Consider the following 15,432-nt stretch of genomic DNA (forward strand, 5'->3'; position numbering starts at 1 on the left):
CGTCAGGATGGCCGAGCGGTCTAAGGCTCCAGACTCAAGGGGCTTAGCTTCCTTCGTTCACGATTAGAATCTGTGTATTCTGGTCCTCGTATGAGGACGTGGGTTCGAATCCCACTTCGAACGCGATATGTTTTATGAAAATAACTGGATGAGATGTAATTTTAAAACGTTCAAATTACACAAAACCACGTTAGGATGGCCGTGCGGTCTAAGGTGCTAGACTAAAGGGGCTTAGCTTCCCTCGTTCCCGATGTGAATCTGTGTATTCTGGTCCTCGTATGAGGGCGTGGGTTCGAATCACACTTCTGACACGATATGTTTTATGAAAAAAACTGGATGAGATGTAATTTTAAAAGGTCCAAATTACACAAAACCACGGCAGGATGGCCGATCGGTCTAAGGCGCCAGACTCAAAGGGCTTAGCTTCCTTCGATCACGATGTGAATCTGTGTATTCTGGTCCTCGTACTAGGGCGTGGGTTCGATTCCCACTTCTGACACGATATGCTTTATGAAAATAACTGGATGAGATGTAATTTTAAAACGTCCAAATTACACAAAACCACGTCAGGATGGCCGAGCGGTCTAAGGCGCCAGACTCAAGGGTTCATAGTTTCATTGGTTCACGATGTGAATCTGTGTATTCTGGTCCACGTTTGAGGGAGTGGGTTCGAATCCTCTTTTGAACACGATATGATTTATGAAAATAACTGGATGAGATGTAATTTTAAAACGTCCAAATTACACAAAACCTCGTCAGGATGGCCGAGCGGTCTAAGGCGCCAGACTCAAGGGTTCATAGTTTCATTGGTTCACGATGTGAATCTGTGTATTCTGGTCTACTTTTGAGGGAGTGGGTTCGAATCCTCTTTTGAACACGATATTTTTTATGAAAATAACTGGATGAGATGTAATTTTAAAACGTCCAAATTACACAAAACCACGTCAGGATGGCCGAGCGGTCTAAGGCGACAGACTCAAGGGGCTTAGCTTCCTTCGTTCAAGATGTGAATCTGTGTATTCTGGTCTTCGTATAAGGGCGTGGGTTCGAATCCCACTTCGAACGCGATATATTTTATGAAAATAACTGAATGAGATGTAATTTTAAAACGTCCAAATTACACAAAACCACGTCAGGATGGCCGAGCGGTCTAAGGCTCCAGACTCAAGGGGCTTAGCTTCCTTCGTTCACGATTTGAATCTGTGTATTCTGGTCCTCGTACTAGGGCGTGGGTTCGAATCCCACTTCGGAGACCATATGTTTTATAAAAAAACTGGATGAGATGTAATTTTAAAACGTCCAAATTACACAAAACCACGTCAGGATGGCCGAGCGGTCTAAGGCGCCAGACCCATGGGCTTAGCTTCCTTCGTTCACGATGGGAATGTGTGTATTCTGGTCTTCGTATGAGGGCGTGGGTTCGAATCCCACTTCGAACGCGATATGTTTTATGAAAATAACTGGATGATATGTAATTTTAAAACGTTCAAATTACACAAAACCACGTCAGGATGGCCGTGCGGTCTAAAGTGCCAGACTGAAGGGGCTTAGATTCCTTCGTTCACGATGTGAATCTGGGTATTCTGGTCCTCGTACTAGGGCGTGGGTTCGAATCCCACTTCTGACACGATATATTTTATGAAAATAACTGGATGAGATGTAATTTTAAAACGTCCAAATCATACAAAACCACGTCAGGATGGCCGAGCGGTCTAAGGCGCCAGACTCAAGGGGCTTAGCTTCCTTCGTTCACGATGTGAATCTGTGTATTCTGGTCCTCGTGTGAGGGCGTGGGTTCGAATCCCTCTTCTGACACGATATGTTTTATGAAAATAACTGGATGAGATGTAATTTTAAAACGTCCAAATTATACAAAACCACATCAGGATGGCCGAGCGGTCTAAGGCGCCAGACTCAGGGGGCTTAGCTTCCTTCGTTCACGATGTGAATCTGTGTATTCTGGTCCTCGTGTGAGGGCGTGGGTTCGAATCCCACTTCTAACACGACATGTTATACTAAAATAACTGGATGAGATGTAATTTTAAAACGTTCAAATTACACAAAACCACGTCAGGATGGCCGAGCGGTCTAAGGCGCCAGACTCAAGGGGCTTAGCTTCCTTCGTTCACGATGTTAATCTGTGTATCCTGGTCCTCGTTCTAAGGCGTGGGTTCGAATCCCACTTCTGACACGATATGTTTTATGAAAATAACTAGATGAGATGTAATTTTAAAACGTCCAAATTACACAAAACAACTTCAGGATGGCCGTGCGGTCTAAGGCGCCAGACTCAAGGGGCTTACCTTCCTTCGTTCACGATGTGAATCTGTGTATTCTGGTCCTCGTACTAGGGCGTGGGTTCGAATCCCACTTCGGAGACGATATGTTTTATAAAAAAACTGGATGAGATGTAATTTTAAAACGTCCAAATTACAGAAAACCACGTCAGGATGGCCGAGCGGTCTAAGGCGCCAGACCCATGGGCTTAGCTTCCTTCGTTCACGATGTGAATCTGTGTATTCTGGTCTTCGTATGAGGGCGTGGGTTCGAATCCCACTTCGAACGCGATATGTTTTATGAAAATAACTGGATGATATGTAATTTTAAAACGTTCAAATTACACAAAACCACGTCAGGATGGCCGTGCGGTCTAAGGTGCCAGACTAAAGGGGCTTAGATTCCTTCGTTCACGATGTGAATCTGTGTATTCTGGTCCTCGTACTAGGGCGTGGGTTCGAATCCCACTTCTGACACGATATATTTTATGAAAATAACTGGATGAGATGTAATTTTAAAACGTCCAAATCATACAAAACCACGTCAGGATGGCCGAGCGGTCTAAGGCGCCAGACTCAAGGGGCTTAGCTTCCTTCGTTCACGATGTGAATCTGTGTATTCTGGTCCTCGTGTGAGGGCGTGGGTTCGAATCCCACTTCTGACACGATATGTTTTATGAAAATAACTGGATGAGATGTAATTTTAAAACGTCCAAATTATACAACACCACATCAGGATGGCCGAGCGGTCTAAGGCGCCAGACTCAGGGGGCTTAACTTCCTTCGTTCACGATGTGAATCTGTGTATTCTGGTCCTCGTGTGAGGGCGTGGGTTCGAATCCCACTTCTAACACGACATGTTTTACTAAAATAACTGGATGAGATGTAATTTTAAAACGTTCAAATTACACAAAACCACGTCAGGATGGCCGAGCGGTCTAAGGCGCCAGACTCAAGGGGCTTAGCTTCCTTCGTTCACGATGTTAATCTGTGTATCCTGGTCCTCGTTCTAAGGCGTGGGTTCGAATCCCACTTCTGACACGATATGTTTTATGAAAATAACTAGATGAGATGTAATTTTAAAACGTCCAAATTACACAAAACAACTTCAGGATGGCCGTGCGGTCTAAGGCGCCAGACTCAAGGGGCTTAGCTTCCTTCGTTCACGATGTGAATCTGTGTATTCTGGTCCTCGTACTAGGGCGTGGGTTCGAATCCCTCTTCGGAGACGATATGTTTTATAAAAAAACTGGATGAGATGTAATTTTAAAACGTCCAAATTACAGAAAACCACGTCAGGATGGCCGAGCGGTCTAAGGCGCCAGACCCATGGGCTTAGCTTCCTTCGTTCACGATGTGAATCTGTGTATTCTGGTCTTCGTATGAGGGCGTGGGTTCGAATCCCACTTCGAACGCGATATGTTTTATGAAAATAACTGGATGATATGTAATTTTAAAACGTTCAAATTACACAAAACCACGTCAGGATGGCCGTGCGGTCTAAGGTGCCAGACTAAAGGGGCTTAGATTCCTTCGTTCACGATGTAAATCTGTGTATTCTGGTCCTCGTACTAGGGCGTGGGTTCGAATCCCACTTCTGACACGATATATTTTATGAAAATAACTGGATGAGATGTAATTTTAAAACGTCCAAATCATACAAAACCACGTCAGGATGGCCGAGCGGTCTAAGGCGCCAGACTCAAGGGGCTTAGCTTCCTTCGTTCACGATGTGAATCTGTGTATTCTGGTCCTCGTGTGAGGGCGTGGGTTCGAATCCCACTTCTGACACGATATGTTTTATGAAAATAACTGGATGAGATGTAATTTTAAAACGTCCAAATTATACAAAACCACATCAGGATGGCCGAGCGGTCTAAGGCGCCAGACTCAAGGGGCTTAGCTTCCTTCGTTCACGATGTGAATCTTTGTATTCTGGTCCTCGTGTGAGGGCGTGGGTTCGAATCCCACTTCTGACACGACATGTTTTACTAAAATAACTGGATGAGATGTAATTTTAAAACGTTCAAATTACACAAAACCACGTCAGGATGGCCGAGCGGTCTAAGGCGCCAGACTCAAGGGGCTTAGCTTCCTTCGATCACGATGTGAATCTGTGTATTCTGGTCCTCGTACTAGGGCGTGGGTTCGATTCCCACTTCTAACACGATATGTTTTATGAAAATAACTAGATGAGATGTAATTTTAAAACGTCCAAATTACACAAAACAACTTCAGGATGGCCGTGCGGTCTAAGGTGCTAGACTAAAGGGGCTTAGCTTCCCTCGTTCACGATGTGAATCTGTGTATTCTGGTCCTCGTATGAGGGCGTGGGTTCGAATCACACTTCTGACACGATATGTTTTATGAAAAAAACTGGATGAGATGTAATTTTAAAACGTCCAAATTACACAAAACCACGTCAGGATGGCCGAGCGATCTAAGGCGCCAGACTCAAGGGGCTTAGCCTCTTTCGTTCACGATGTTAATCTGTGTATTCTGGTCCTCGTATGAGGGCGTGGGTTCAAATCCCACTTCTGACACGATATGTTTTATGAAAATAACTAGATGATATGTAATTTTAAAACGTCCAAATTACACAAAACAACGTCAGGATGGCCGAGCGGTCTAAAACGCCAGGCTCAAGGGGCTTAGCTTCCTTCGTTCACGATTAGAATCTGTGCATTCTGGTCCTCGTATGAGGACGTGGGTTCGAATCCCATTTCGAACGCGATATGTTTTATGAAAATAACTGGATGAGATGTAATTTTAAAACGTCCAAATTACACAAAACCACGGCAGGATGGCCGAGCGGTCTAAGGCGCCAGACTCAAGGGGCTTAGCTTCCTTCGATCACGTTGTGAATCTGTGTATTCTGGTCCTCGTACTAGGGCGTGGGTTCGAATCCCACTTCTGACACGATATGTTTTATGAAAATAACTAGATGAGATGTAATTTTAAAACGTCCAAATTACACAAAACAGCTTCAGGATGGCCGTGCGGTCTAAGGTGCCAGACTCAAGGGGCTTAGCTTCCTTCGTTCACGATGTGACTCTGTGTATTCTGGTCCTCGTACTAGGGCGTGGGTTCGAATCCCACTTCGGACACGATATGTTTTATGAAAATAACTGGATGAGATGTAATTTTAAAACGTTCAAATTACACAAAACCACGTCAGGATGGCCGTGCGGTCTAAGGCGCCAGACTCAAGGGGCTTAGATTCCTTCGATCACGATGTGAATCTGTGTATTCTGGTCCTCGTACTAGGGCGTGGGTTCGAATCCCACTTCTGACACGATATGTTTTATGAAAATAACTAGATGAGATGTAATTTTAAAACGTCCAAATTACACAAAACAACTTCAGGATGGCCGTGCGGTCTAAGGCGCCAGACTCAAGGGGCTTAGCTTCCTTCGTTCACGATGTGAATCTGTGTATTCTGGTCCTCGAACTAGGGGGTGGGTTCGAATCCCACTTCGGACACGATATGTTTTATGAAAATAACTAGATGAGATGTAATTTTAAAACGTCCAAATTACACTAAACCACTTCAGGATGGCCAAGCGGTCTAAGGCGCCAGACTCATGGGTTCATAGTTTCATAGGTTCACGATGTGAATCTGTGTATTCTGGTCTTCGTATGAGGGCGTGGTTTCGAATCCCACTTCGAACGCGATATAATTTATGAAAATAACTGGATGAGATGTAATTTAAAACGTTCAAACTACACAAAACCACGTCAGGATGGCCGAGCGGTTTAAGGCGCCAGACTCAAGGGTTCATAGTTTCATTGGTTCACGATGTGAATCTGTGTATTCTGGTCCACGTTTGAGGGAGTTGGTTCGAATCCTCTTTCGAACACGATATGTTTTATGAAAATAACTAGATGAGATGTAATTTTAAAACGTTCAAATTACACAAAACCACGTCAGGATGGCCGTGCGGTCTAAGGCGCCAGAGTCAAGGGGCTTAGCTTCCTTCGTTCACGATGCGAAACTGTGTATTCTGGTCCTCGTATGAGGGCGTGGGTTCGAATCCCACTTCTGACACGATATGTTTTATGAAAATAACTGGATGAGATGTAATTTTAAAACGTCCAAATTACACAAAACCACGTCAGGATGGCCGAGCGGTTTAAGGCGCCAGACTCAAGGGTTCATAGTTTCATTGGTTCACGATGTGAATCTGTGTATTCTGGTCCACGTTTGAGGGAGTTGGTTCGAATCCTCTTTCGAACACGATATGTTTTATGAAAATAACTAGATGAGATGTAATTTTAAAACGTTCAAATTACACAAAACCACGTCAGGATGGCCGTGCGGTCTAAGGCGCCAGAGTCAAGGGGCTTAGCTTCCTTCGTTCACGATGTGAATCTGTGTATTCTGGTCTTCTTATGAGGGCGTGGGTTCGAATCCCACTTCTGACACGATATGTTTTATGAAAATAACTAGATGAGATGTAATTTTAAAACGTCCAAATTACACAAAACAACGTCAGGATGGCCGAGCGGTCTAAAACGCCAGGCTCAAGGGGCTTAGCTTCCCTCGTTCACGATGTGAATCTGTGTATTCTGGTCATCGTATGAGGGCGTGGGTTCGAATCCCACTTCTGACACGATATGTTTTATGAAAATAACTGGATGAGATGTAATTTTAAAACGTCCAAATTACACAAAACCACGTCAGGATGGCCGAGCGGTCTAAGGCGCCAGACTCAAGGGTTCATAGTTTCATTGGTTCACGATGTGAATCTGTGTATTCTGGTCCACGTTTGAGGGAGTGGGTTCGAATTCTCTTTCGACGAGATATGTTTTATGAAAATAACTGGATGAGATGTAATTTAAAACGTTCAAATTACACAAAACCACGTCAGGATGGCCGAGCGGTCTAAAACGCCAGGCTCAAGGGGCTTAGCTTCCCTCGTTCACGATGTGAATCTGTGTATTCTGGTCCTCGTATGAGGGCGTGGGTTCGAATCACACTTCTGACACGATATGTTTTATGAAAATAACTAGATGAGATGTAATTTTAAAACGTCCAAATTACACAAAACCACGTCAGGACGGCCGAGCGGTCTAAGGCGGCAGACTCAAGGGGCTTAGCTTCCTTCGTTCAAGATGTGAATCTGTGTATTCTGGTCTTCGTATGAGGGCGTGGGTTCGAATCCCACTTCGAACGCGATATGTTTTATGAAAATAACTGGATGAGATGTAATTTTAAAACGTTCAAATTACACAAAACCACGTTAGGATGGCCGTGCGGTCTAAGGTGCCAGACTAAAGGGGCTTAGCTTCCCTCGTTCCCGATGTGAATCTGTGTATTCTGGTCCTCGTATGAGGGCGTGGGTTCGAATCACACTTCTGACACGATATGTTTTATGAAAAAAACTGGATGAGATGTAATTTTAAAAGGTCCAAATTACACAAAACCACGGCAGGATGGCCGATCGGTCTAAGGCGCCAGACTCAAGGGGCTTAGCTTCCTTCGATCACGATGTGAATCTGTGTATTCTGGTCCTCGTACTAGGGCGTGGGTTCGATTCCCACTTCTGACACGATATGCTTTATGAAAATAACTGGATGAGATGTAATTTTAAAACGTCCAAATTACACAAAACCACGTCAGGATGGCCGAGCGGTCTAAGGCGCCAGACTCAAGGGTTCATAGTTTCATTGGTTCACGATGTGAATCTGTGTATTCTGGTCCACGTTTGAGGGAGTGGGTTCGAATCCTCTTTTGAACACGATATGATTTATGAAAATAACTGGATGAGATGTAATTTTAAAACGTCCAAATTACACAAAACCTCGTCAGGATGGCCGAGCGGTCTAAGGCGCCAGACTCAAGGGTTCATAGTTTCATTGGTTCACGATGTGAATCTGTGTATTCTGGTCTACGTTTGAGGGAGTGGGTTCGAATCCTCTTTTGAACACGATATTTTTTATGAAAATAACTGGATGAGATGTAATTTTAAAACGTCCAAATTACACAAAACCACGTCAGGATGGCCGAGCGGTCTAAGGCGACAGACTCAAGGGGTTTAGCTTCCTTCGTTCAAGATGTGAATCTGTGTATTCTGGTCTTCGTATAAGGGCGTGGGTTCGAATCCAACTTCGAACGCGATATATTTTATGAAAATAACTGGATGAGATGTAATTTTAAAACGTCCAAATTACACAAAACCACGTCAGGATGGCCGAGCGGTCTAAGGCGCCAGAGTCAAGGGGCTTAGCTTCCTTCGTTCACGATGTGAATCTGTGTATTCTGGTCTTCGTATGAGGGCGTGGGTTCGAATCCCACTTCAAACACGATATGTTTTATGAAAATAACTGGATGAGATGTAATTTTAAAACGTCCAAATTACACAAAACCACGTCAGGATGGCCGAGCGGTCTAATGCGCCAGAGTCAAGGGGATTAGCTTCCTTCGTTCACGATGTGATACTGTGTATTGTGGTCTTCGTATGAGGGCGTGGGTTCGGATCCCACTTCTGACACGATATGTTTTATGAAATTAACTGGATTAGATGTAAATTTAACCGTCAATATTACACAAAACCACGTCAGGATGGCCGAGCGAACTAAGGCTCCAGACTCAAGGGGCTTAGCTTCCTTCGTTCACGATTAGAATCTGTGTATTCTGGTCCTCGTATGAGGACGTGGGTTCGAATCCCACTTCGAACGCGATATGTTTTATGAAAATAACTGGATGAGATGTAATTTTAAAACGTTCAAACTACACAAAACCACGTCAGGATGGCCGTGCGGTCTAAGGTGCCAGACTAAAGGAGCTTAGCTTCCCTCGTTCACGATGTGAATCTGTGTATTCTGGTCCTCGTACTAGGGCGTGGGTTCGAATCCCACTTCTGACACGATATGTTTTGTGAAAATAAATAGATGAGATGTAATTTTAAAACGTCCAAGTTACACAAAACCACGGCAGGATGGCCGAGCGGTCTAAGGCGCCAGACTCAAGGGGCTTAGCTTCCTTCGATCACGATGTGAATCTGTGTATTCTGATCCACGTTTGAGGGAGTGGGTTCGAATCCTCTTTCGGACACGATATGTTTTATGAAAATAACTGGATGAGATGTAATTTTAAAACGTCCAAATTACACAAAACCACGTCAGGATGGCCGAGCGGTCTAAGGCTCCAGACTCAAGGGGCTTAGCTTCCTTCGTTCACGATTAGAATCTGTGTATTCTGGTCCTCGTATGAGGACGTGGGTTCGAATCCCACTTCGAACGCGATATGTTTTATGAAAATAACTGGATGAGATGAAATTTTAAAACGTTCAAATTACACAAAACCACGTCAGGATGGCCGTGCGGTCTAAGGTGCCAGACTAAAGGGGCTTAGCTTCCCTCGTTCACGATGTGAATCTGTGTATTCTGGTCCTCGTATGAGGGCGTGGGTTCGAATCACACTTCTGACACGATATGTTTTATGAAAAAAACTGGATGAGATGTAATTTTAAAACGTCCAAATTACACAAAACCACGGCAGGATGGCCGAGCGGTCTAAGGCGCCAGACTCAAGGGGCTTAGCTTCCTTCGATCACGATGTGAATCTGTGTATTCTGGTCCTCGTACTAGGGCGTGGGTTCGAATCCCACTTCTGACACGATATGTTTTATGAAAATAAATAGATGAGATGTAATTTTAAAACGTCCAAATTACACAAAACCACGTCAGGATGGCCGAGCGGTCTAATGCGCCAGAGTCAAGGGGATTAGCTTCCTTCGTTCACGATGTGATACTGTGTATTGTGGTCTTCGTATGAGGGCGTGGGTTCGGATCCCACTTCAAACACGATATGTTTTATGAAAATAACTGGATGAGATGTAATTTTAAAACGTCCAAATTACACAAAACCACGTCAGGATGGCCGAGCGGTCTAATGCGCCAGAGTCAAGGGGATTAGCTTCCTTCGTTCACGATGTGATACTGTGTATTGTGGTCTTCGTATGAGGGCGTGGGTTCGGATCCCACTTCTGACACGATATGTTTTATGAAATTAACTGGATTAGATGTAAATTTAACCGTCAATATTACACAAAACCACGTCAGGATGGCCGAGCGAACTAAGGCTCCAGACTCAAGGGGCTTAGCTTCCTTCGTTCACGATTAGAATCTGTGTATTCTGGTCCTCGTATGAGGACGTGGGTTCGAATCCCACTTCGAACGCGATATGTTTTATGAAAATAACTGGATGAGATGTAATTTTAAAACGTTCAAACTACACAAAACCACGTCAGGACGGCCGTGCGGTCTAAGGTGCCAGACTAAAGGAGCTTAGCTTCCCTCGTTCACGATGTGAATCTGTGTATTCTGGTCCTCAAACTAGGGCGTGGGTTCGAATCCCACTTCTGACACGATATGTTTTGTGAAAATAAATAGATGAGATGTAATTTTAAAACGTCCAAGTTACACAAAACCACGGCAGGATGGCCGAGCGGTCTAAGGCGCCAGACTCAAGGGGCTTAGCTTCCTTCGATCACGATGTGAATCTGTGTATTCTGATCCACGTTTGAGGGAGTGGGTTCGAATCCTCTTTCGGACACGATATGTTTTATGAAAATAACTGGATGAGATGTAATTTTAAAACGTCCAAATTACACAAAACCACGTCAGGATGGCCGAGCGGTCTAAGGCTCCAGACTCAAGGGGCTTAGCTTCCTTCGTTCACGATTAGAATCTGTGTATTCTGGTCCTCGTATGAGGACGTGGGTTCGAATCCCACTTCGAACGCGATATGTTTTATGAAAATAACTGGATGAGATGAAATTTTAAAACGTTCAAATTACACAAAACCACGTCAGGATGGCCGAGCGGTCTAAGGTGCCAGACTCAAGGGGCTTAGCTTCCTTCGATCACGATGTGAATCTGTGTACTCTGGTCCTCGTACTAGGGCGTGGGTTCGAATCCCACTTCTGGCACGATATGTTTTATGAAAATAACTAGATGAGATGTAATTTTAAAACGTCCAAATTACACAAAACAACTTCAGGATGGCCGTGCGGTCTAAGGCGCCAGACTCAAGGGGCTTAGCTTCCTTCGTTCACGATGTGAATCTGTGTATTCTGGTCCTCGTATGAGGGCGTGGGTTCGAATCCCACTTCTGACACGATATGTTTTATGAAAATAACTGGATGAGATGTAATTTGAAATCGTCCAAATTACACAAAACCACGTCAGGATGGCCGAGCGGTCTAAGGCACCAGACTCAAGGGTTCATAGTTTCATTGGTTCACGATGTGAATCTGTGTATTCTGGTGCACGTTTGAGGGAGTGGGTTCGAATCCTCTTTCGAGCACGATATGTTTTATGAAAATAACTGGATGAGATGTAATTTTAAAACGTCCAAATTACACAAAACCACGTCAGGATGGCCGAGCGGTCTAAGGCGGCAGACTCAAGGGTTCATAGTTTCATTGGTTCACGATTAGAATCTGTGTATTCTGGTCCTCGTATGAGGACGTGGGTTCGAATCCCACTTCGAACGCGATATGTTTTATGAAAATAACTGGATGAGATGTAATTTTAAAACGTTCAAATTACACAAAACCACGTTAGGATGGCCGTGCGGTCTAAGGTGCTAGACTAAAGGGGCTTAGCTTCCCTCGTTCCCGATGTGAATCTGTGTATTCTGGTCCTCGTATGAGGGCGTGGGTTCGAATCACACTTCTGACACGATATGTTTTATGAAAATAACTGGATGAGATGTAATTTTAAAAGGTCCAAATTACACAAAACCACGTCAGGATGGCCGAGCGGTCTAAGGCGCCAGACTCAAGGGTTCATAGTTTCATTGGTTCACGATGTGAATCTTTGTATTCTGGTCCACGTTTGAGGGAGTTGGTTCGAATCCTCTTTCGAACGCGATATGTTTTATGAAAATAACTGGATGAGATGTTATTTTAAAACGTCCAAATTACACAAAACCACGTCAGGATGGCCGAGCGGTCTAAGGCGCCAGACTCAAGGGTTCATAGTTTCATTGGTTCACGATGTGAATCTGTGTATTCTGGTCCACGTTTGAGGGAGTGGGTTCGAATCCTCTTTTGAACACGATATGATTTATGAAAATAACTGGATGAGATGTAATTTTAAAACGTCCAAATTACACAAAACCTCGTCAGGATGGCCGAGCGGTCTAAGGCGCCAGACTCAAGGGTTCATAGTTTCATTGGTTCACGATGTGAATCTGTGTATTCTGGTCTACGTTTGAGGGAGTGGGTTCGAATCCTCTTTTGAACACGATATTTTTTATGAAAATAACTGGATGAGATGTAATTTTAAAACGTCCAAATTACACAAAACCACGTCAGGATGGCCGAGCGGTCTAAGGCGACAGACTCAAGGGGTTTAGCTTCCTTCGTTCAAGATGTGAATCTGTGTATTCTGGTCTTCGTATAAGGGCGTGGGTTCGAATCCCACTTCGAACGCGATATATTTTATGAAAATAACTGGATGAGATGTAATTTTAAAACGTCCAAATTACACAAAACCACGTCAGGATGGCCGAGCGGTCTAAGGCGCCAGAGTCAAGGGGCTTAGCTTCCTTCGTTCACGATGTGAATCTGTGTATTCTGGTCTTCGTATGAGGGCGTGGGTTCGAATCCCACTTCAAACACGATATGTTTTATGAAAATAACTGGATGAGATGTAATTTTAAAACGTCCAAATTACACAAAACCACGTCAGGATGGCCGAGCGGTCTAATGCGCCAGAGTCAAGGGGATTAGCTTCCTTCGTTCACGATGTGATACTGTGTATTGTGGTCTTCGTATGAGGGCGTGGGTTCGGATCCCACTTCTGACACGATATGTTTTATGAAATTAACTGGATTAGATGTAAATTTAACCGTCAATATTACACAAAACCACGTCAGGATGGCCGAGCGAACTAAGGCTCCAGACTCAAGGGGCTTAGCTTCCTTCGTTCACGATTAGAATCTGTGTATTCTGGTCCTCGTATGAGGACGTGGGTTCGAATCCCACTTCGAACGCGATATGTTTTATGAAAATAACTGGATGAGATGTAATTTTAAAACGTTCAAACTACACAAAACCACGTCAGGACGGCCGTGCGGTCTAAGGTGCCAGACTAAAGGAGCTTAGCTTCCCTCGTTCACGATGTGAATCTGTGTATTCTGGTCCTCAAACTAGGGCGTGGGTTCGAATCCCACTTCTGACACGATATGTTTTGTGAAAATAAATAGATGAGATGTAATTTTAAAACGTCCAAGTTACACAAAACCACGGCAGGATGGCCGAGCGGTCTAAGGCGCCAGACTCAAGGGGCTTAGCTTCCTTCGATCACGATGTGAATCTGTGTATTCTGATCCACGTTTGAGGGAGTGGGTTCGAATCCTCTTTCGGACACGATATGTTTTATGAAAATAACTGGATGAGATGTAATTTTAAAACGTCCAAATTACACAAAACCACGTCAGGATGGCCGAGCGGTCTAAGGCTCCAGACTCAAGGGGCTTAGCTTCCTTCGTTCACGATTAGAATCTGTGTATTCTGGTCCTCGTATGAGGACGTGGGTTCGAATCCCACTTCGAACGCGATATGTTTTATGAAAATAACTGGATGAGATGAAATTTTAAAACGTTCAAATTACACAAAACCACGTCAGGATGGCCGAGCGGTCTAAGGTGCCAGACTCAAGGGGCTTAGCTTCCTTCGATCACGATGTGAATCTGTGTACTCTGGTCCTCGTACTAGGGCGTGGGTTCGAATCCCACTTCTGGCACGATATGTTTTATGAAAATAACTAGATGAGATGTAATTTTAAAACGTCCAAATTACACAAAACAACTTCAGGATGGCCGTGCGGTCTAAGGCGCCAGACTCAAGGGGCTTAGCTTCCTTCGTTCACGATGTGAATCTGTGTATTCTGGTCCTCGTATGAGGGCGTGGGTTCGAATCCTCTTTTGAACACGATATGATTTATGAAAATAACTTGATGAGATGTAATTTTAAAACGTCCAAATTACACAAAACCACGTCAGGACGGCCGAGCGGTCTAAGGCGGCAGACTCAAGGGGCTTAGCTTCCTTCGTTCAAGATGTGAATCTGTGTATTCTGGTCTTCGTATGAGGGCGTGGGTTCGAATCCCACTTCGAACGCGATATGTTTTATGAAAATAACTGGATGAGATGTAATTTTAAAACGTTCAAATTACACAAAACCACGTTAGGATGGCCGTGTGGTCTAAGGTGCCAGACTAAAGGGGCTTAGCTTCCCTCGTTCCCGATGTGAATCTGTGTATTCTGGTCCTCGTATGAGGGCGTGGGTTCGAATCACACTTCTGACACGATATGTTTTATGAAAAAAACTGGATGAGATGTAATTTTAAAAGGTCCAAATTACACAAAACCACGGCAGGATGGCCGATCGGTCTAAGGCGCCAGACTCAAGGGGCTTAGCTTCCTTCGATCACGATGTGAATCTGTGTATTCTGGTCCTCGTACTAGGGCGTGGGTTCGATTCCCACTTCTGACACGATATGCTTTATGAAAATAACTGGATGAGATGTAATTTTAAAACGTCCAAATTACACAAAACCACGTCAGGATGGCCGAGCGGTCTAAGGCGCCAGACTCAAGGGTTCATAGTTTCATTGGTTCACGATGTGAATCTGTGTATTCTGGTCCACGTTTGAGGGAGTGGGTTCGAATCCTCTTTTGAACACGATATGATTTATGAAAATAACTGGATGAGATGTAATTTTAAAACGTCCAAATTACACAAAACCTCGTCAGGATGGCCGAGCGGTCTAAGGCGCCAGACTCAAGGGTTCATAGTTTCATTGGTTCATGATGTGAATCTGTGTATTCTGGTCTACGTTTGAGGGAGTGGGTTCGAATCCTCTTTTGAACACGATATTTTTTATGAAAATAACTGGATGAGATGTAATTTTAAAACGTCCAAATTACACAAAACCACGTCAGGATGGCCGAGCGGTCTAAGGCGACAGACTCAAGGGGCTTAGCTTCCTTCGTTCAAGATGTGAATCTGTGTATTCTGGTCTTCGTATAAGGGCGTGGGTTCGAATCCCACTTCGAACGCGATATATTTTATGAAAATAACTGGATGAGATGTAATTTAAAACGTCCAAATTACACAAAACCACGTCAGGATGGCCG

The 15,432-nt window shown here is 44.2% G+C and overlaps 8 non-coding genes across 8 annotated transcripts; all 8 read left to right on the plus strand.

The window, feature by feature from the left end:
- Positions 1 to 1,881: 1,881 nt before the first annotated feature.
- Positions 1,882 to 2,003, plus strand: TRNAL-CAG (transfer RNA leucine (anticodon CAG)). Its single transcript has 2 exons — positions 1,882 to 1,919; positions 1,958 to 2,003. It is a non-coding gene; the product is annotated as a tRNA-Leu (tRNA).
- A 628-nt stretch (positions 2,004 to 2,631) lies between these two features.
- TRNAF-AAA (transfer RNA phenylalanine (anticodon AAA)) lies at positions 2,632 to 2,753 on the plus strand. The gene is made up of 2 exons: positions 2,632 to 2,669; positions 2,708 to 2,753. It is a non-coding gene; the product is annotated as a tRNA-Phe (tRNA).
- Positions 2,754 to 2,819: 66 nt separating this feature from the next.
- Positions 2,820 to 2,941, plus strand: TRNAL-CAA (transfer RNA leucine (anticodon CAA)). Its single transcript has 2 exons — positions 2,820 to 2,857; positions 2,896 to 2,941. It is a non-coding gene; the product is annotated as a tRNA-Leu (tRNA).
- A 66-nt stretch (positions 2,942 to 3,007) lies between these two features.
- Positions 3,008 to 3,129, plus strand: TRNAL-CAG (transfer RNA leucine (anticodon CAG)). The gene is made up of 2 exons: positions 3,008 to 3,045; positions 3,084 to 3,129. It is a non-coding gene; the product is annotated as a tRNA-Leu (tRNA).
- A 628-nt stretch (positions 3,130 to 3,757) lies between these two features.
- Positions 3,758 to 3,879, plus strand: TRNAF-AAA (transfer RNA phenylalanine (anticodon AAA)). The gene is made up of 2 exons: positions 3,758 to 3,795; positions 3,834 to 3,879. It is a non-coding gene; the product is annotated as a tRNA-Phe (tRNA).
- A 66-nt stretch (positions 3,880 to 3,945) lies between these two features.
- Positions 3,946 to 4,067, plus strand: TRNAL-CAA (transfer RNA leucine (anticodon CAA)). The gene is made up of 2 exons: positions 3,946 to 3,983; positions 4,022 to 4,067. It is a non-coding gene; the product is annotated as a tRNA-Leu (tRNA).
- Positions 4,068 to 4,133: 66 nt separating this feature from the next.
- Positions 4,134 to 4,255, plus strand: TRNAL-CAA (transfer RNA leucine (anticodon CAA)). Its single transcript has 2 exons — positions 4,134 to 4,171; positions 4,210 to 4,255. It is a non-coding gene; the product is annotated as a tRNA-Leu (tRNA).
- A 4,768-nt stretch (positions 4,256 to 9,023) lies between these two features.
- Positions 9,024 to 9,145, plus strand: TRNAF-AAA (transfer RNA phenylalanine (anticodon AAA)). Its single transcript has 2 exons — positions 9,024 to 9,061; positions 9,100 to 9,145. It is a non-coding gene; the product is annotated as a tRNA-Phe (tRNA).
- Positions 9,146 to 15,432: the final 6,287 nt, after the last annotated feature.

The sequence above is a fragment of the Phalangium opilio genome, unplaced genomic scaffold (genome assembly GCF_054372755.1).
Source record: "Phalangium opilio isolate 3A_F unplaced genomic scaffold, DU_Popi_V2 ptg000061l_1, whole genome shotgun sequence".
Taxonomy (NCBI): Eukaryota; Metazoa; Arthropoda; class Arachnida; order Opiliones; family Phalangiidae; genus Phalangium; species Phalangium opilio.